Genomic DNA, 22,755 nt, shown 5'->3' with positions numbered 1-22,755 from the left:
CCTCAAGCTTCATTCAGCAAATGAACAAGCGTAACTGAAACTTATGTACAATCAAAGAGGTAGCAAAGCACTGCCCAGCTACCACCAGGCAAAAAGACTAAAGAGAGGATAGGGGAAAAGAGAAAAAAAAAAAAAGGAAAGAAAGAAAAAAAAAGGAAGCGTGTTTTGACAACTTCATTAGGAGAAAGCATTTCAAAATCAACAGAAAGATGAAACGTAAGACAGCCAGCAAACTATTCTTTGCAAGCATAAGGGGAAAAGTCCCCTTGTCTCCATGTAGCAAAGACAATCAACAATGCAAAGAAAAAGCCCTATGCCACCATTGACAAGACTTCACATCCCTGCAAAACAGAAATCTCACTGAAATACTGAGAGTGAGAACAGAAGTAATCAGATGAGCAGTAGGGACATTGCCTTCTCACTTTGAGTGGATAAACGAGTTCATCGGAGACCAGGGATACAAGTTCAACTGCAGCCTGTAACATCTGCTTCTGAACATTTTTTCCCCTCTGGTACCCTTGGAGAGGCTGCAGCTCCCTCAGACTTCATGCTGCATCAAACTGCTAGTAGTAAGCAGATCCTCCTACCTCCCCGCCCTCAAATAGGTTGTGGCTTCAACTGAAAAATCTTAAATATATGTCACATTTGATTTTCTTAAGTGATTAGTATATTACTAATCAAATTGAGAAGCTGATTAGCAAATTGAATATCTGATTAGCTCCTTCCATGATGCAAAGAATTAGATATTAATCAAAGCTTGTAAGAAGATAAGCACCACCATTCTCACACTCAAACTAAGCACCTGCATTTCACAAGGGGAAAAATAATGATTATTGAAACCAATGAACTGGAGCTCTTTGATTAGTTCCAGGCACATTTTTTCCTCATCTAATCAAGGTAATTATACAACAAATCTTCAAACATGTATGCTGTATTTAACAAAGCAGGCCTGATATATTTGTGCTCAATAGACTGCTTCCTCACCACTCCTCCAGCCAGCTAGTATCTTATTCCATAAGATGATCTACTACTGCAAAATTCTATTCCAACAGCTGCCAACTGCCTTGCTGATCTTGGCATCATCAACTCACTTGTCTTACCAGCTCTGAGTTTGTTCCATAGACTAAAGAAGATGGTTCAAAAGGTTTTCAGTGACTTAAAAATATTTTAAAAAGAAAAGGGAAAAAAAAAAGTATTTGCTCAAGTCAAGACAAATTCTTGGCAGAACTCAGCAAGAGGACAGCTTTCAGCTGATTAGCTGTGCCCTCATAATTAAAGAGTCGTCACAGTCATGGGAATTACTTCAAGCTGTTTTACAAGTTAGATTCATCAGTAACAAATTTAAAATACATTCTACTCAGAGTGATCCCAATGCAGGTCTAGATTGTGTAAGCTTAATTCTGTGGTTTAGTTTTTGTTGTTGTTTTCATTTAAATTTGACAAGCCAGTATCTGCCTACTTTTAAATCTTTTTTTTTCTACAATATTTTTATTCTATTAGTGTTATAAAAACTATAAACAAAGGATTTTGCTTTTTAAATTTTTTGAGTGCTTCCAAGTAAGAATACTGTAAACGTTCCTTGTTTGTCATATGATTTTTTTCAAAGAAAATTACAGTTAATTTGGTACAAATGGTATCATGCTATAAATTCATACTCAGATGAGAATTAAAAAACTAAATTCTTCTTTGTCTACATCCAGCCAATGTGTTTTAACCATTTTTACCATCCCCTGCATCAGCTACTGGATAAAACATATTAGCCATTGCTCAACTGCTGTATCTCTCCTGCCAAAGACATACAAAGGAATCCATTCAGATCCCACTTAATTAGCTGAACTATCCAAGAAAACAAACATTGCTCCTCAAACTTTTCCTGTAGTTATCATCAGGATTGAAACCTGCACCATCTCACTATTTTCTTCTCCAACTGATCTCTCTTCTTTCTTTCCCCTTTATGCTAGGAAAGCCTTAACACATCAACATGTGAACACTTATCAATTTTCTGGAATATTGGCATATGCATATTTGTATGTTTGTTTCTGCATGGCTCAAAGTATTACTGTGAGAATCTTTATAAAATATATCTTGAATAGACTCTTAACTTGGGGCAGTAGAAGCCTTTCTCTTTTAGATGACAAAAACAGAGGATTCACTAGGAATTTTTCACCTAACACCATAACAAAGATAACTGCATTTGTATTCAACTTTGACAATAGTATTAACAATTGGACACAGATCCGTTGACTTGTAAATAACACTCTTGAAGACTAAGTAACAGTCTTGAGGACTTCATACAAAATTTTATATGTAAGAAATACAAAAAATTTTAGTCAAAAATCGCTGAAAAATTATCAGAATAGAAAACTTCTACATAGTCTTTATGTGTTTGGGTATTTCTCTAGGTACCAAATTTTTACTTTTTTTACTTTTTCCTTTTGAAAACAAACAAACAAACAAACAAAAAAAACGTTTGAAAGCCTGTTGGGGAAAAATAAAAAATAAATACAGGGACATCCAAATGGTATCTACCAATTTTTAAATATGTTACATGTGCAGTATCAAACTCTGTAGCTATACAGCCTGTGCAGTGACTCAAGGACAGATTCTGCAATTTTCAGTACCAAAATACAGAAGTCCTTACTGCTAGGACAGAAAAAATAGCACATCATCCACTGGTGATGAATAAGAATGCACGCTTGCCATTCATGTATCTATCATAGAAAATACACTAATTATATAGTGATACAAATATGAAACTCTTAAAATATAGTTATTTCCACATACATACTGGAAATATTCTTATGATATATATGGTAACAACTTTTGCATTTTGCTTTCTGAAATCTGAAAAGTTTATTCCTAAAGCAAAGTGCTGTGGGAGTGCTGCACACAGGAATTCTGAAGCAAACTGGAACAGTTGGTGAGATACTGCAATTCAAATTGACTGAAGGCATAAAAAAGCTCGTGGGGAGAAGCAAATGCAAGATTTCTCCACTATCTTCTTCTATTACACAACAGTCAAATGGAATTTCCGTATCTGCACTCATAAAACGTTTAGTGCCACAGAGCAGAGAACATGTTGCACTCTCTAAGAGGGTCCACAGCAGGTTATGCACTTACTGATACTTCCCCAAACATTTAATGTATTTGGCCTGGCTGTGATGAAATGCCTCCCAGATGTCCTATTAAAACTGTGAACTTCTGCATCCTTAAACCAGCTGCTCCTGCTTTGTAAAGTAGCCCTAATGTGGTTCCCATTGAAAACTTGGTCTTTTTGTTGTTTGGTTTTTTTTTTTGATTTTGCTGTTGAATAGACTTCAGTGTATTATATAGTCTGCGTCGTGTTGAGATGAAGGATGCACAAGGAACACTGGTTGACTGGTATCCCACTGGGACTCTCAGGAAAACAAGTCTTGCACTTCAGGAGGCTACTTCTTAGAGAAGATTTTAGATAAATACACCTCAAAGTTATTTCACAGCTGTGCATGTACCTCAACTCCAGGAGGAAACAGAGACCAGAACAGGCTTATAAGAGCAAAGTCTTGGTATGCAACTGTGATATAAAAAGCAAGCAGGTTTTTGCTGAACTCAAAAAAAAAAAAAAAGTAGAGTGAAAACAATTACTATTACACATTTTAAAGTATTTCAAGAGCATTGGTTTATGTTATTTTAAGCTACTGTAAGAACATTTCAGTAAGAAAAGAGAAGACAATTAGAAAGCCTCCTGACAGCAATTTGAACTTTACAGAGTTTTTGCTTTTTAATGTTTTTTTCTCCTTTTTCTCTTTTCTTTTTTAATTTTGAACACTCCATTTTTTGAGTAAAATTCATTTTTCCCCCCATTCCCAATAGAGAGAGTGACATACCTTTGGGGAGAAAAAGTTGCCTCCTATTTTCTCATTTTTCTCCTCTAATAAACAAGATTTTAGATTTTAGATTTTCAAACAGGAAACTTGCAGCTGTTAGCCAGTCCAGATACCTGCTGGAGCTTACTGGATACATCCCTACAAGACCCAGGGAAGACTCCTGATGGGCCAACACAACCTCATTTCATCATCCTAGAGATGCAGGTGACGTGAAGGGAAGAAAAAAAGTTGATTAAAGCATCATTAATTCTTTGCACAATCTGACCTCGGAGATTCACTTCATTAAGAGAAAAACAAGTGGGCATTATTCCCATAACCATTCTCTACTATTCCCTGAGACCTGGAATTTGCCTCGCTACCCAGTTCTCATTGCACTGCTGCCTTTTTATTCATTCATTCATTTCAAGAAAAATAGAGGCAGGCTGACATCTCCCATGTTTGGAACTAAACCAGTGCAATGCAGTCTTCTAGGCACTCAGATCACCTGCTATAAACACCCTATAAATTGTTTCAGTATCTTAGAAAGTCAAAAATCTAGAGATAACAATGTAAATGTCAGCACAGCTAACTTTAACTGCCTATCATTTCTGCAGTAACATCTAGCTAATAAGCTTATTCCAACACTCCCTAAGTGTTTCCAATACTCCCTAGGTGCCAGAAACCCCAACTATTTTCTTTCAAAAGCTCCAAGTTTACTCCTGTCAGCGTCTATGATACACTTAGGTACTGTTAATAGAAAACCCTTCAATAACTGAAAGCCTGAATGAATAGGGAGCATAAAATAGACTTCGGTATAAGAATAGGTAACAGCGTTAATGTCTGGTTTTATTCTCATTTTCCTTATTTAATTAAAAGCATACAACTAACACAAATAAAGCAGCTGCAACAGAATTTTCACTCTGCCAAAGAACCTGCTGCACAACCAAATTTTACCACATACCCTTGATCCAGATTGTTCACCTTTAAGAGATTTCAACTACACCAAAAGCACTGAAGTATCAAAGGATAAAAATCAAGTCTATGCTGTATTTTTATTATAAGTTTATAAGAAAATTAATAGCTGGATAGAAGAAAAAGATCTAACTGGAGGCCGCATTGATTGAAAGGTTGCAAACAGATCTCAGTTGTTTTCTGCTTTGGTGTGGCTGACCCCAGGGGTACCCATCCGGGCAGCAAATGCCATGAACAGCCTCACCTGCTATCTTCACCTACTCCCTCCCCCCCATACACACACACCTCTTTCTCAGGATGAAGTCAGCCTAGCAAATAAGGCTTTCAAGTGCAGAAAAATATCTGAGAAGAAATGTAAATTCTTTCCCAACCTCTGAAGCCATAAAATCAAATAGAAAAGAAGCTCTTGTTTAGACTAAATGTAAGATGTAGAAAGCAGTAATCTGTTTTTTTTCCCTTTAATTACCTGTGCAAGCAAAGAATCTCTAACAAATGTATTTCTTCTAAAGTATATTACATGCAAGTGTAAAATATACGAGTAATCACATACAAATACTAGCACTTTGCAACTGTAATATACCTTTTCATCTAAGCATGTACAGATACATGTGTTTAGATGCATCAGGATTTCAAAATGCAGACCCTACTAAAGAACCATACTGATACATCAAGATTACTGCACTGGGAAAAGTCTGGGTAATTTGCAATCTTCTGGATATTTACTGTGTATCAGCATATCATACAATCCTCTGATTGCAAGTGACATTTTGTATTAGGAAAAATGCATAATAGAGTGGATGCACAGTATTTGAAACTGATGTTCTAAATAGTTCTGGCTTGCTTTCCATGCTGCTTGGACCAGCAATACGTCTATGTGCTGAGACAGCTACCAAAGGCAACAGATAAGGGAATGCTCCTCAATGCTATTTTATTCCCTACCAGAAGGACTAAGTATTAATGATGCATAAATGTTTCCAGAAAAAAATCTTAAAATCTTGGAGGCCATATGTTATCATCAGAGTGACACTACAGAATGGAAATGTGGCTTTATTTGTGTGTTTACAGGAGTAACAGCTGACTCCACACCTACTTAAGGTTTTATTAGCATTTTCTCATACTATAAAATCTAAGACTATATGCTTCTGCTCCCTACACCTCCCAAGAGAAGTTACAGCAGTGTTTCTCCATGCCCACACAGCCTTGCTTATCACAATAATTATAAATGTATATACCCACCACTTTCTGGCACTGAAAGAACTTCAGACTGTGTCTTAAGTGACACTCAGCTTGAAAGCACAATGCTCAAGACAGACAGAGAAAGCTCAAGTGTTCTTCTCATGTGATTAGCCCCTGGCTGTTACTCAGTGAAGTGATCATTTATGCCAGAGCCTGACGGGATGAAAGAATAGTCAGTAAGGAAGAACAAAGGCACAAGTGACTTCAGTGGGAAAATCAGCTCCAGCTATCCCCTCTTCAGCTACCAGCTTTATTTCAGGTTTGAACTTGACAGTAAACCAATGCACTTTGACAATGCTAAGAAATAAGGAAAACACCAAATGGGGCTCAAAATATAATTAATCATATCTGCCTAAAAATAAATCATAAAGGATTACACTGAATGTATTCAATACATTGAATGTATTCAATTAACTCAAACTAAAAACAAACAAAAACCACAGTAAAACAAAACAAAAAAAACAACAAAAAAGAACACTGCACTCAAAGATACAGCTGACATCATTATGTACATTTAGAGGAAAAAAACTCCTGAGAATTATGAAATTTCTAACTCCAACACAAGTTATGCAATATTTAATATTTACTTAAAACCTACTTTTCCTTAAACTGTTGTCTCAAGAACACTGAAATCTGCAGTTCTTAGGTAACTTAGAGATTCCCAGGTCATCTGGCTGTGATTGCAAGTATAGCCTTATACACAGATCTTGAGCTTGAAATGAAGAGGGCAGGGCTCATCTTACATTACCCAAGAAGATGATTAGGTTTCATTGTTTACCTGCCTCACTACATTAATGAAATTTGTTTGGTTGTTTTCAAATTAACGAATTAAAAAGAGCATTTGAGAAGGAAATATATTATTAGTTTCTTTTTCCCTAACTAACTGTCGTGCCCAAAGGGTTCACAATCTGACTAGCAATGGTACTGCCAAAACCTTCTGGTAAAATAAGCTCTCACGCACTAACACTGAGTAGCAGAGAATGTGCCCACTGGCAGCAACGTGCACAGGAATCTCATCCAGAAGCAAAAGCCTACAGGACGAAGCAGCACAAATAGCCATGTGATAGCCACTGAAAGCTGAAACTTTACAATGATGTCAGCTAGAATCAGCTGGAAACTCATAGTGCTAACTCACTGTGCAGCAGCAGACTGTCAGTAAAACCAGTCTGAGATGAGAGACAGAATAACAAAATACAGAAGATAAAGGAGAACATGCTTGGAAATCCTTGTAAAGGATGCTCATAAAGATAAAATTGGGAAAAAAATGTTCACTGTTCCCAGAGAAAAATGAAGAGATGAAATGATCCGTTAGATATACAACAGCACCAGGCAGACCTCTTCATCCCTTTGAAATATCACGGGTTGAGTGTGGTGAGATTACAGCCGTGCTTTGCCAAGAGAAAATAAGCAGTGAGATGCTCACATCACACATCCCCAGTGGGATATGTGCCACACAGAGGCAACACTGTGTGCACTGGGGGCCAGGAGACAGGTGCAAACAGAGTAGAAACAAGAAATATTTGGTCAACAATGACCTAGAACTGAAAAATGGTGTATACCCAATTTTCTCTTTGCATGGACATGAAAGGCAAATCTCTCTCTCCTCTTCTCTGGTCTTCTTCTCCAGTCCATATTATTACCACAGGGACATTAGTAACCTTAATTAGTCATCCAGCTTGCACGTCGTTTAAAAACACTTCTAAAACATTCAAATGTTTTATAAGAAACCACTGATTTAATAAACTAAATAAAGCCTGGCTATTAACTCAAGGTCACATTATATAACTAAGCATAATTAATCTAAACTGTGACAATAGATTTGAATGCTTATCTAAATCATGTTTCCATTGTTATGTCTTACACAAATGCTGAGAGAATGCAAACAGAAAGTAGAGCACAACAGAACATCACATGCAACTCGAAGCGTGGGGCAGCACAAGTTGCCCAGCTGACTGACTTGAAATATATTTTTGGGAGAGCTGAGCAAGTACTGTATAAGTTCAAGGCTTTTCTCTTTAGTGCTCATCCAAAGCCCATTACACTGAGGGAATTTTCCTTCTGAGTTCAGTGATCTGGTTACTTTCCCCTACTCATTCACACACAGTCAAAAGACTACAGAGGTCACTTAACTTCTGAGTGCCAACAAATTATCCTTGATTAATTTTCTGCAATCAATCAATCAAAACATCACTTCTCTAATCATTTATTAATACCCTATCATTATACAGCTATCTGCAATTTTTTTTAGAGGACTGAGGGAGACAAAACTAATTTACAAATGTAATGAACAAAACCCTTGCTCACAAAGAGGTAACAAATGCCTTTGCAGCCCCAAAAATGGCTTGGATTTTAACAGTGAGTTTCATGGGCACTGAGGTTGTCCCAATGGACTAAATTATCTTCATTCTGATAACCAGTTGCCAAGGAATATGCATGCAAAAATCTTAGCTGTAGATCTTTGAGTGTATCGTTAGTAACTGCACAGTTACATTTCCAAACAAATGTATGGTCAATTCTCCAGTTAGCATGAAATGTTTTTAAGCATTGTGGTATATTGATAGATTTAAAGTCAGCTACGTTGCATAGGGAGACTGTCAGTGAACTAATACCATTCCACTATTGTTTACTGACCAAGATATAAGCTCGCCTTGCTTGACCTTCCTAGGAGAGGTGAATAAATAAAAAACACAAATGGAAGGATAGTTTTAAAGATTCACATACTATGCTGTCTCTGGACACTGGTTCTCAAACATGATTATTTTCAAGTTCATTCAAGGTACATGTTATGACTACTAATAGAATATCTAAACCATTTACTTTTTATCTCTATGAAAGAGTGAATGAGACCTTAAGATTTAAAAACTCCCCACCCCCAAGAATTTTTACAAAATAACAGTAATTCAAACTATAGAACCTATTACAATGGTATATAAGCAAACTGGATAAACTAAGATTTTTGTGACAAGATTTTCCTATCTCCCAAATCAGATATGAAACAAAACAAGAAGTTTTGCAAGGCAAACATAGAAGTAGATAACAATGCATCAGTGTAAATTAGAAAAAAAAATATGCTGAACACAGTTTTAACAACACTATAGTAAATTGTAGAATATAGAATTTTCTACAATTTCTAGAATGCCAATTGTAGGAAATATAATTTTTCTCTCTTTTCCATCAACTTTAAGAACACTAGCTTCAGCAGATTTAAATCTCAGAAGTTTCTGAAAGGTTACCAGCTAAAAGCATGTAGACAAATTTATCAGTTAAATATTTTCCATCCCTTACCAAGGATAAAATAATACTAATACTACTACTACTAATAATAATATAAATGTAATTTTCTCTCTAAATTACACAGATTTCTGTTTGGGATTAAATTTTCAGATCAATCTGAAAGAGTTCTCAGGTCTATACTAGGTATGTTTGGAGACCAACACATTTTAATTTCTATACTTGAAAAGAGTATGTACTGTAAATATTCAAAACAATTTCATAAATATACATAGTTCAGATATATTTTTTAGAAAAGATATTACATATCCTTAATATGGCACTCGTAGAATTTCTAATACTAATTCACTTAAAATACTTTTGATTTCTTCTGTCTCTAATTTCAATGACATTATGGATGAACTTGCATCTTTAGGGATGCAAGCCTACAACAGAATAATTTATAACTAACATATATTGAATCTCTAACAGCATTTCCAAAAAGCTTTCTTATCTGGAACATACACAATGTAAAGCACATACAACTTCATGGCATTAAAGGTTTGTTAGCACCCATTTATTTTGGCGTATATAATCTGATCTCACTACTTTCAAGTGAGGAAGTAATCCCAAAAGTATACTAATATGATTCCTATTTTTCACTGGATTATTATTCTTTTGCATGCTCTCAAAAGAATATAAAAAACTATTTTACAACTCTATTTAAACAGGGCAGAAACTATAGTTTACAACACTTATATTTGATATGAAAGTTATTTAGACATTTTAGTAATTTTAAGTGTCTATATGTAAAACAAACAAACAAACACTGCTAGACCACCTTTATTAACCAAAAACTTCAAAAAGACCTCTAAAGTAATTTTTCTACTTGTTTATCTGGTATTTAAAGATCTTAATATGGTACAATAGCATATTTAGCTTGATTTGTTACTTGTCTTTCTCTTTTTCTATAATAGCCTACCACATCTTTAGTTTTAGGTTTGGTATTACATGAACATACATTCTAAACATAACCAGGAAAACAAGCACACTTTTTTCAAAAAAACTCACAGCTTAAATACACAGCGTCTCACAGGTAGATGTTAATACACAATATAGAAAATTCAGCAAACATTAGTAAAACTTAATACATCTGATATATTTTAATATATTATTTCTTTCCCTTTGAAAATTAATGTATCCTAATTTTAATCCCTACATGTGTCTTCATGAGGCTCCAGGTAAAAACATCATAGACAAAGAGGACTGAACAGGTCTCTCTTTGAAACCTATCAAAACAGAGCTTTAGTACACTTAAGTGAGTTTAGAAATTGGAGGTACCCTAGGGTGTTAAAATTGACAAAAAAAAAAAAAAAAGTCTTCCAAGTTGCATAAAAATCTACCTACATTCCAAGATGCATAAAAGTTATTTGAATTTAATTTTAATGTTACTATCGAAAGTTCAAAAAAAACAGAAGGAAAAATGAGAGCCGTCACATTTAAATGTCAGACCAAGAAGAGGTTAGTTAAAAGACTCCACTACAGAAATTAAAATGTAATTCTGTTTTGGAAAGCATACAAAAATCTCAAAAGATTAATAACAGGAGTTTAAGTGCACTGTTTTTCACTCCAAATTATACGTCAGCCACATAAAGCAAACAATATTGTTAATGTGAAGTCCACCATAATAGGATATTAAAGTCAGATATAAAGTGCAACTAATTCAGACAATAAAACTGCTATTTTTAATGCCATTTTGTTCTGCATACATATTGCCAAATATCAGTGTCCCAGTCCTGAATCCCTGAAAATAACTAGCTCTTTAGCCACCTCCTTCCTATGCTTAAATTTACTCACCTGAACTGTATCACTGAAATGAGGGGGCCTTCCCTAACTTTGTTTTTGTTAAGCCATCAGGCCCTGACTGCATCCCATAAACACTATTCCAGAATCAGTCATTTTCAGAGGGAAAAGCAGAAAAATAAATTAGATGGATTTTGACAGAGTTAAAGCTTGTTTTTTCTTCACCCATTTTCTTCCTGTTTTCCAACAGCAGGATAAGAACACAATTACCTTTGGCTCATGCCTATTTCCCTGCCCTGCAGAGAGATGGTTTGACCCATATGCTGAACTTTTTAACTGCAAGAAAGGCGCATGAAACTCCCCTCTCCCTAACTCGTGTCATTACAACCTTCAGAAACTTTTACAACCTCCAGCTACTGAACAGGTGAGACAAGGACAAGCAATAAGAGTATGCTAAGAACAGCTGAAGTAGCATTTGCGGAGATACTATCTTAAGTCAGCAGATACAGAGATACTGAGGAAAACTAAAGCTATTTGACACTAAGAGCCTCTATCAGGCTTGAAAAAATAGAGCAAACATCAAGCTATGGAAAAAATCTGAAAACAATTAGACAATCTTAAGAAAAGGGGAGTCAAGTATCTGTAGAGACAAAGAAGCTTTTGGAGGGACAAGAATCAGGAAATCATAATATATTTCTCAAGCAGGAGAAATAAATACTTAGCACCTAGAAAAGAGTTGAGAGTTGTAAGGACATTACTCAGGAAAAACAATAATCTCCTGTAACACCAATGTCTCCAAGACACTTAGTATCTAATAGGATTTTACTTTTGGCTCCTACATTCATGTTTTAAAATATTTTTGCAGTTTCTCTTGAAGATCAAGACTATAAAATCAGGGAGTTTTTTGTTTGTTTGTTTAAACAGTGTTCCCTTTCTCAGTTATTTTGTCCATGACTAATTGCCTTCAAGTTTATTCTGGTGTATACTACTAACCCTACTTGATTTCTCTCACACCAATAGCACTGAATGCACTGGATAAAGTATACCATATGCTGACATTTGCATGTATAAAATTATGAATAAACAATGAGTCTATTGTAAGAGTACAAGTATGACTGCAAGTGCAGAAACATCTTACCGCTGTTAGTCCAAAAAAGTTTTCATCTTAGGATGAGTTTGTACAGTTTACGGCTCTTAGTCCAAAAACATTTTCATATTAGGATGAGTTTGTAGAAGTTAGGGAACAGGACGCTGACTTAAGACTGATGAAAATAAAAGTAAGGAAAGGAAGTTGGGAAATTTCTTTGAAGGAATAATCTGTTTCAGGAGAAGATCAAGTAGCCTATGATACATCATGTGTGTAAACAGCATGTAACAATATACAAACAAAAAACAACAACATGCCCAATAGCTTCTTTCTTGCAACCATAATATGTATACTGGTCAGGTTATTCTTTTGAAGATGCAACCTTTGTTTCCTGAGGGTCACCCTTAGACTCATGATGTAGATGTTACGTCTTAGATCACGGTCAGATAAATCTGAAAGCCTTAGTTTTCTAATGGCCTGACAATGTGTAATAAAATAAGACAAAAAAAGTAACTGCTACAAACCCCTCAAAGCTAAATCCAAAATGTATCATTACATTACATCTAAATTATACTATGTGCAGCCAAAACAAGTTGCGTAGCATAGCACATAAAATGATGTAGACAAGTGGCAATTGCCATATATTTGTATATATCAGAAATGTTGGATATCAAACATCCATCACAAACAACAAAAATATTCTGAGTTTGTATATTTCCCCCTCTCTAAATGAATTAGAATTTCAATAACCTTCATTCAGAGAAATTTATAACAACCAGCAATTTAAAAAAATAGTAAAACAATAAAAAGAATTATTGTACACTACTCATTAAATTTCAGGCATCCTTTAGTGCTAGAAAGTTCTTCTATTTAATTAATGTAGAAAATATTGCCGATATTAGAGATGCTTCCCTTTCTTAAAATATCACCCTAGAATATACACTTTACTACTTTAATACTTTAGTGCTAGATACAGATGTCTTGGCAGTTATTTATAGTTATTTTCACAGTGGTGACCATAATGTTTATTGTTGAGAAACTCTTGGGGTAAAAACATACAGCTAACCTCAACCTCATCGGAGCAAATGTCATGCCAAGTCACAGATTCTCCAAAACGCATTAAATAATATGCAATGTCCAATGTAACATGTACATCATTCCTGAAACCAACTAAACAACACTACAGACGAGATACAAAGCAGAAAAAATAGAAGATCCAAGCTCTTCACAGAATGTAGAATAAAGTTATAACCCCCCTTCACAATAATTTTAACTCAGAAATTCGTTGCTTCAATATTTCAAACAAAATAAAATATTTTTCTGTTCTCAAATCAAAAAGTGTGGCGTTTATTGCATGGAAGTTATAAACATACAGGCATGCAACTACAATCTTTCTTCAGAGTTTCATGCCTAATGGTCTATTCTTGTGATTGACAGCTCTGGTAGACTCAGCTGAATGCGGATTTTAATGAAACACCATTTTCCAAAGGGAGACCATTGTGCCAGAATTATTTTTGTCCTAATCATAACTTTCAGCATGAAAGGGCCTCTCCTTTTCTCCTCCATCCTCAATATAATTTTAAATTGAAATACAAAACTCTTTTTACACAATTCAGTCTACTGATTTTCAGTAAGCTTTGCAAAAAGATATTTTCTTGAGCTTATGTAAAGCCAGAAAGATAGACCATTTTGAATAAAATAGGCCTTGGACAATTTCTATAATAGAGGGCTCCATTCAGATGAATGCGGTATGTCTATCAGGAGACCTGTCATCATCGACTGAATACATGGGATCTAAACACACATCCAAATCCCAGAAAACGTGAGTCTTCGTCTTTACAGTGAAAATAAATTCTAGAATATGACCATTTACAAACCCAGCTAGGAAAGCTTTTCAAACGTGCATGAGGTGTTAACCAACACAGCTTTCCACATCTGAACTTGGAGGCAAATGGACTTGGCATAACTGAGCTCACACTGAAACACTACAGCTATTGGCATTAGCTAGCTCAGGCCCAAGCTCTTTGCTACAATGCCTGTCAAGATTTAGGGAGAAAACTCAGAAGAGCTGCATATCTGCAAACCGGATGTGCTCCCTTGCTGAAATCCCACATTGCAGCCACTGTGAAATTACTGTCAAGCACTGGGGCCGTACGCACATACACAAGAGAGGCAAACCTTACAAATTCGGTACTGCAGATTCAAGCCTGTCTGTGCACAGGTTTTGCAAAGGAAAACTCTAAAATAGCTGCATACAGGGCACAAACGGCAGGTTTTTGGTAGCAGGGGGCTGCAGTCCTGCCTGGCGTGGGAGGTAGCCTGCAGCCAGTCACAGCCAGTTCCAGACGGTGCTGAAACAGAAGTGGCTGTTATTTGGTAAAAAGTTAAATTCAGCTAAGATTCCCAAGTCCATGCTGTTTTGCCTACAACATGCTGCAGTACCAAGGTGACTGAGATTGTTCCTTAAAGCTTCATACTAAGCAGAAAAATAATAGGTTTCAGACTTTTTGTCTCAGTACTTAATACAAAACACCACTGGTGTAATTATGGCAGTAGTGTATTCAATAGCCTGGGGAAATACAAACAGATTGCAGTAACATCCACTTAGGTTATCCTTCAATGTATGTCTGAGCTAAATAGCACGGACAGAAAGTTCATCAAAATACATTTCTCCGGACTGACCAGAATTAGGTCTGTATTGCTGCCCTACTCAGGAAGCGTGGGCATTGTAATTACTTCAGGCACTCACCTGGCATAACTCACATCATTGTTACTTCATTCCAGATGCTCTCCAATATTAACCGTGTTTTCCTCTCAGTTTGATAAATCCGTGAATCACACCATTTAAAACAAGAAAGCAAATGACAGTGATTCCTACCTTAGGAGCCTAAAAAACCCTGGCAATTGCTAAGGGTGGGATATTTACTTTAAAGATAAAATCAGATTTCAGGCAGCAGTGAACTGTACCTGTAACTCCTCTCTTTCTGTTCAGTGACCTCATTCTAACTCATAGATGCTTCATATTTATCGGTAATAATTGGCACACTCCTTGGTAGCTGAAAAATACTGACACATCTAAGTCCATAAGGTTGTAGTTCTTAGTTTCCTAAATAGGGTAAACAATCTGAAATAGTTTAATGCATTTAGCTTTTTTATATTTTCAAGTTTTCCTAGTAGGAGGTGTACTATATTCTTTTGTTTGCTATTTTGAAGGATAGAAAAAAAAATAAACAAAAAAAAAAAAGCCCCAAATTCTTGCATTATGGTCTCTTTAGAGAAACAAATTTGCTCTTGAATTCAAAACCCCAGCCATGTTGGTCTTAATCAGACACATCAAACACCTTAATTCATTAACTGAAGGATTATAACTAGCAAAATCAGCTGTAATGCACAAATTTGTGAGGTTACTGTTTTGACATTTTTTTTTCTAAATGTTCTCTAATTTTTATGAAAAGGTGATCATTTTCTCACAATTTGTGACAGTATATCTACATACTAACAGTTCTAAGAAGAAAACAGATGATTACATATGAATTCATATGATGATTCATATGAAATGAGAAGGATAATTTTACTTGAAAAGTTATATACATACATATGTATGTCAGGTGCAGGGCAAAAAAATGCAAAAATAGCATAAAATAATTTGTGATAATTTGTGTTAGACAGCCAGGAACATAGACTATATATATCCACACACACACACTCAAAAAAAAAAAAAAAAAAAGAGGGGGGGGTTTACAACACAGACTTCTTCAAATACAGATTAATATACAACAACTTTTAAAACAGCCCACAGCAATGAGAAAGCTTTTCCACCAAGTGCTGTGGTGCTCAAATGCTAAGACTTGGGATGAATCTGAAGACTTATCATGGCACTCAACCAGTAATATCAATTTCTTGCAAAGCAGTACCATTCTAATGTACATCCCAATGTTAACCATCATTATTGCAGTCAAAGAGTTTGTGTTCTTCACTGTTAAAAAATGTTATTGTTTTATGAGCTAGGTAACATTTATGAGAACAAGGAGATGAACTCCACTGGAGTTAAGAATCAAAAAGTTTATTTTCCAAAATTTTCCTAGACCAGCTTCATCAGTCGTCAGTACTTTGACGCTTGATCATCTGGAAAGGGTCCACTAGTCAAATTAACATTCTAAACTTGTGACCATTAGTGGTAACAAAGCTTAAAAACAAAACCTTCTGGGGAAAACGCCTGCATTCAAAATGATTTTCAGTGCCAGTCCATCAACATGAGAGCTGTTTCTTAACTTTGTTCTAAGAGTGTTCATTGCCATTTGGAAATTCACCACTTCAATTCCTGTTGATATACTGCTAAATGGAATTGTTCTGAAAACATCACTTCCTAGAGCTGATCTCTCAGAGACAATAGGCACCTGACTAAGTTTTCCGATTTTGTTTGAACACTAACAGCATTCATGAGCCTGCTCTGTAAGCTTCTGAAGACAACAAGAGAAAGAAGATCTTGGTCTTCACCACTTCGCAGCCTGGCTAAATACCATGCACTAACACGAAGGAAAAAAGAGCACTGTGGTCATCTAGGCCAGTCTCTGAAAACCTCAGTTCCACTTACTCCAGTTACCTGCTGGAGAATAGTTACTTGCAAGACTGAAGTAACTAGTTACTCGTGAGACTAAAAGTAAACCAGAGGTGGCAATGTTGGATGCTGTGAGGAACAGCTGTTTCTGTCATTCACGCCTGCTGTGTTTTGCTCATTGTCTGTGCAGTTATATCTGAGAACCCCTTTAATGGAGGGGGGGAAGCTAAATAGCTTTTATGGATGCTACGAACACCCAAAAAGGACGTTTCTAAAAGGTGGTCCATATGGCAGGTGAATCTGGGTCAGTGCTGCATCGTATGTTCCCAGTTGGAAGCTAGAGGGTAGACGGCAGGAAAAATGATTCCTCACTGTAAGTAAGGAAATGAATTAATTGCATGAGGAAGTTACTAGGAATTGATGTTATTAAGAGGAATTTCAGAGAGATGATTTTAGCACAGTAAAAATGTTTATTAATCGAATATAAACAACAGAACTTAAAGCCACAACAGAGCTGAAGTTGTGACTTCTCATATGCTAGTATTAATACATTAATAAATTATTGAGTTAAAGGACAGAAAACATTCCCCATTTCCCAGGTGATAAAATGCTTCAGGACAGCTGTGAGAGTTCAGTGGTCTGTAATTGTCCCCCTGCCCTCATCACAAAGCACAGTGTTTGATTTTCTAGGGATATTTATTATCAACAGAACAATATCCTAAAGAGATATTTATTTTTGTGTTTGTCCAGTAGTCCTTCCTTCATGATCTTGCTTTTTCCAGGTACTTGCCTCTAACTAAACTTCTTTCTTGGCCTTCTACTGCCATTTGCTCTAGAGATCAAATCCACATCTTCTCTGCCCTCTTTCCTTCCTTTTCGAGGTGTCACAGATCCTCAGCAGCTATTTAAGACTTTTCTCCATTATGGCCTTCCTATCCTGAACTTTTTAAAGGCACTGTATACAAAACTATTGTTTCAATATAAGTCTCCATGCAAACGTCAATAAATTGTGGAGGTTTTCCTTCTCCTTTTTGGTACCTGAATGACATTCGTATCAGCTTACTAGCACATGGATGATCATAAAGCCTTTTCTTAGAGCCCTTGTACAATAACTGACATGTTCTAGATAGCGGAAGTAGGTAATAGAGTTAGTAATACAATGCACAACTCCACAGAGGTAGAGTACCCTGAGGCATGCCTTCAAGAGGCTTAAATTGCAAAGGACTGCAAAAAAGACTGGGAAAGGAAAACAAGACATAACCACTGCCTAGTGCTGTTGCCCTGTTTGCAGCTACAGAAGAGTCATTTGTCACCCAGTGCTGTATATCTGAAGCAGCCCAAATGAGCTGAACTGCTGGCTGCCAGGCTTGCATTTTCTTCCCAGCCACTCATTCCCATACCTTCTCCAGCACACACAGCCTGCCTGACCAGCAGAAAAACAGGAAGTTTTACTTCCTAAGAGCGCCTTCATCTGCAATTTCAGCAATTCTCTACTTAGCACTTCTGAGAAATATCTAATACCAGCACAGTTACAATGCTGGCCAGGCTCACCTTGTGCATTTTCAGTTTTTCTTTCACTTGCTCCAAGCTTTGCAAATTATCCCATCCTAGCCTATTGTTTTGGTCATCCTTAGAAAACACTGCTACACGTTGTGAATGCGAGTACATCAAAACTGTATAGTGAATGCAACCTAAGCCCATCAAAATCACATAGCCCCCAAATGCTTTGCAAGCAAGCCTAGTCTTCAGTCTGAACCTTAGATAAACTCTCACATAGAGCAGGCAACAAATTCTCAGTTTGCACTCCTCTATGCCTGTGGCCTAGTGATGCCCACTTCCCCCATCACCTTCACTGGAATGTCTTGCAGCAGTGTCAGAGACAACGCATTGCTGCTATGTTTAAGCTCCTTCCAGTGGCACATCTAGCACCAGACAATAGGAAAAGAAGACACTTGACCCAAACCTCCCTTTGGAACACAATTAATTCACTGCATCTGATACACAGATGTTTCAGGGCAATGTGGGAGTATGGCACATTCATCATGTCAGCCTGCTCCTAGCCCTTGTTCAAACAGCACAGGCGTAGTCCCTGAGGCAGCTGGGGCAGCAACAGCAGAAGTCTCCTCCTTGACTCTTGTAGTCCCATAGCCCTCCCAAGCCATTTTTCTTTGCTCGCTTCCTTGTTCACTCATCTGTTTTGAAGCAGCCTTGGTCCTTTCTCTGTGTTTCTCCATTCGTGCTGCCAGATATGCCCAGAATTTTGCATTTCAGCATTCACATTGCCTGGATACATTTCCCCACTCTGAAGGGAGTCCAGGACCCTGGACTATGGTAGATGCCAACCTGGTTAACACAGAAGTAACATAGCGTGGTGCTTCAATAATTGTGTGGTTCTGGCTGTATTAACTACAAACAATTACAATAACACAGGGGCAAAACTGGCTGTGTGCCAGCACTGAAATGGTGAAATGACATCTGGAAAAATAAAGGGCGCACAGACAGATTAAATCAGGTGTTAAGTTATCTCCGTGTGGGAGAAGAGCAAGAAGACTGCCTGAAGTGGGAGCGTTGTCCTGGATGTAAACCTTCAACTGAAAATAGAAACTGTTTCCAGAAGACAGTTATTTCATTCTCAGGGTGGATTAGCTTGAAATAAACGAGCAAATGTAATAAATATATTAAAAGTTATGTGTGTTTGTTTTTATATATATATACACAAACGTGTCTGGACTTGGAATAGCTTGTTCATTAAACAAAGTTATTCAGAGAAAACCCTGTTGTGTAAAGAAAGTCATAAGAAAATTTAGCCTATTCAATTAAAGACAGAGGTCCAGATAAGCCAATAAAATATGCCTTCTTCAATTCACTGCTGAATTTCTCTGCAATTAAATTTACTCAGGGTCAAAAAGGCAATTTAATGCATGATCATGTGTTGAGTCTGCATTCTTTTTCTAAATTACACAACGTGGTAATTTGATTTTTAAAAAGAAGTACCGTAGAAGATCTACACACATCCCAAAGGCCTATTAAACACACAGCACATTAGAGACAAAAATAATGCATTTCTTCTTCTAGTCATAGTATGCTTGACTGATGCATCTAAGAACATTAGGCAATAGTGTCAGACAGAAGTGTGTTTTTAATTTCCCTCTACCATTTTAAGTCCCTTTCTTTCAAATGCCTACTATTATTCTTCCTGAGGTGTGAGTGCTAGGCTTAATTTGTTTCTTCAAACTCTAGGCAATTTGTTCAGTAAATATATGCGTGAAAAGTTGCAATTATAGGGAGAACTGACAGCACTGTACATAACCATTGCTGCCATTTGCTATCAGGAAGACCTCATTTTCAGAAAATTCTCATTTGCTCAGAACTTTGCCAAACTTTAATTGCAGTGACACTTTATAAGGTTCAATATCTGTCTCAGATTTTTTTTTTTCTTGAAACAAGGCAAAAGCCTTTTAGGACAATTATGCTAGGGAAATCTATTGTTTGCCAATGAATCTAGAAAAGATTACTGGATGTGAATTGCTCAGCGGACAGAGAGAGGGGTAAGAAAATACAGGGGGGAACTGAAAAGTAAAGTTTTGAGGAATCTGCCTGAGAAGGTAATACAGACTTGGAATCAGGAAAAGCAGAACTAAGAGCTGGGACACAGGCATAAAAAAATGGAATGAGGAGTCAAAGAGAGTTTTTTTTGTTCTTTGTTTTAAATGAACATCTAAAGTTAGCATGGTTAAGAAAGGCATATCACATACACTATAGACAGAGAAGTGACTGAGATTAACAAGATCAACAAGAGAATTTGGGTTAAGTAGGCAGACAGGAGCCAAGATTAAATGAGAAACAGGTTACAGACATGTTTCTAGAAGGGTCATGCATATGGAGGAAATGGAAGGTTTATTACCATGTCCCTCTCCTGACTGCTGTATGCCACCTCTTCTCTCCTCACTGCTGTCCCAGAGCTAGATCTACATTGCACAAATGCAGAAACAGCCCTCACTGCAGCCACATGGCTATGTACTAGTTGGTCACCCAGATCTGCTCACCTTTGTGTGAGGACAAGTCCCTGTTTCAAGCAGCTGTTTATCTTAGCTCCCCTTAATCACTTCCATGTGTTGCCAGTTGTATAGTAGTGGCATGGGCTGCAAAAGGTGAATGTGGGCAATAAAAGAGTCAGTTCCTCTAACCCATTGCTTTTCCCTGTGTTGTACTACTATACAGCTTTCATGCAATGCGAGTAGTCACACTATCAGCTAGGGATCTGATATTTTAACCTTGACCATTGGTCTCAGGTAGCTCTGCAACCAGTTTCGCTGTGCTGTAGCTTCCTGCATCTCTGAAGACTCTGCTAGCAAACATCACAGTGTGCAGTCTTCACAACAGTGCTTGTTTTGGGGAATCTCCTGAAGTATCACAGTGCAGTTAACATTGCTTAGTTTCCATGAAGTTTTAGAACCCTTGACTCCCTAAGGATTCCCTTTGAGCTTTCTTCCGTTTCCCAGCCATCCCTGTGCTTTGCTGTCATTTCACTTCCATAAATGCTACCTTCCCTTTCTTCTTTTAATGTAGACCCACACACACACACACTGCCTGGCATCCTCAAAGAATTAATACAGTCTGATTGCACAGAGCTTTACTGCCTCTTCCCTGAGATTCCCTTTCCTTGTAACAAGAACATTATCAGCAACAATTCAACATCTAAGAGCTCCCTTAGTGCCTGTTTCAATTTCCTCTGAAACATCCCAAAAGCCAGGCTAACTCCAAAGTCATTCTTATTTACTGATATCTTCTAAGAAATAACAAAAAGTTCTCAGCTCCACTGAGATAGCTCCACTATCTGGGTGCTGAAATCATATTCTTGGATTCACAGAAAGACACACATACAAAAACAAACAAACAAAAAAAAAGTTTCAGCCTGGACTGATCAGTTGCTGTATCATTATATTCTTATCTTTGATAAGAGAAGGGACTCACTGTCCACTCACTATTAGTTCTGTGAAAACTGGTTTTTGAAATCTGCAGATCTTTTAAAATTTTTTGTCCCCTAATAGATCCTGCTAAAACAGGTAGCTTATTTTAATAGCTCATCTAATGATTTGATCTTTAGCTGGGAAACATGTCCTCACTGTTTTCCTCCAAATATAAATTAGATAAATTAAAACAGTATCGCTACTGTTTTACTATGTGATTAGCACATCTGCCAAATACCTTTTTCAACTCTTGAACTGGACTGATCATTATTGTTGACCACGATATATCATACGCCTCCCCTGCTTTCTTTCAACACTTAAATACTTTATCTTCTCCACGTCTTTTAAATTCACTGTGCTCACCTTCATACAGACTCAGCTGTAGAATGCCCTTCATCTGAAATTAAAACCTTCTACTGTTTTGTCTCCCTCTCAATCACATTCTTTGCTATTGCCCTCCTTTGATGAGCTACAATATTTTGCATTTTGTATTTCAAAAAATATTACATACTCATAAAATTAAATTGTTTACTCAAGAAACTACTGATAAGCAATTTTGTAAAGTGCCAATAATACTCAAGCTTTATGCATGCATACTTGGCCAAATGCTACCTTTCCCCAAAATATACATCTCTCCCTACCCTCAAAAGCCTAAAAATTTGCCTTAGTAATTTTCTTGATAACTGATCCATTTTTCCAATTGCAAATAGCCCCTATGCAGAGATTAGCTATACATTCCTGTATGTTCAAGCCATAAAATCCAACTTCTGACTCACTGACAGGAAGCCACCTATGACTGAAAGAGTCAGGCAATGCTGTGTCCCCTAACACAGAGTTCTGCACATTCTTTTCCACAGTAGGCACCCTATTTTTATATATTATGACATTCATTTATATTATATTATATGTTTATATATAATATGTTATAAGCACTTTTCATATTTTGACAGGAATGGTATTGTTTTCCTTCCAAAAATCTCAAGCAATGCAATTTAGTTGAAACAGCCTTTGCCATCTTTCACCTGAAGTTGCAAAATTTCTAATTCAAAGCCAATTAAGGGCCAATACATGCAG

The 22,755-nt window shown here is 36.7% G+C and overlaps 1 protein-coding gene across 8 annotated transcripts in view; it reads right to left on the bottom strand.

The window, feature by feature from the left end:
- Positions 1 to 22,755, bottom strand: part of ZNF385D (zinc finger protein 385D) — a 436,921-nt gene that overhangs the window by 397,184 nt on the left and 16,982 nt on the right. Inside the window, exon 1 of one of the 8 annotated variants that reach the window (XM_083825073.1) lies at positions 1,101 to 2,261. The exons of 6 other annotated variants lie outside the window; for them this stretch is intronic. The gene's annotated coding sequence lies outside the window, so the exon portion shown is untranslated. Of the gene's footprint in view, positions 1 to 422; positions 974 to 1,100; positions 2,262 to 22,755 lie in introns of those variants that run through there. One more of the 8 variants, XM_083825071.1, reaches the window with a different exon arrangement.

This window comes from Anser anser (assembly GCF_964211835.1).
Source record: "Anser anser genome assembly, chromosome: 2".
Classification (NCBI taxonomy): domain Eukaryota; kingdom Metazoa; phylum Chordata; class Aves; order Anseriformes; family Anatidae; genus Anser; species Anser anser.
Note: the sequence above shows the minus strand (reverse complement) of the source record. Positions and strands in the feature narration are given on the sequence as shown.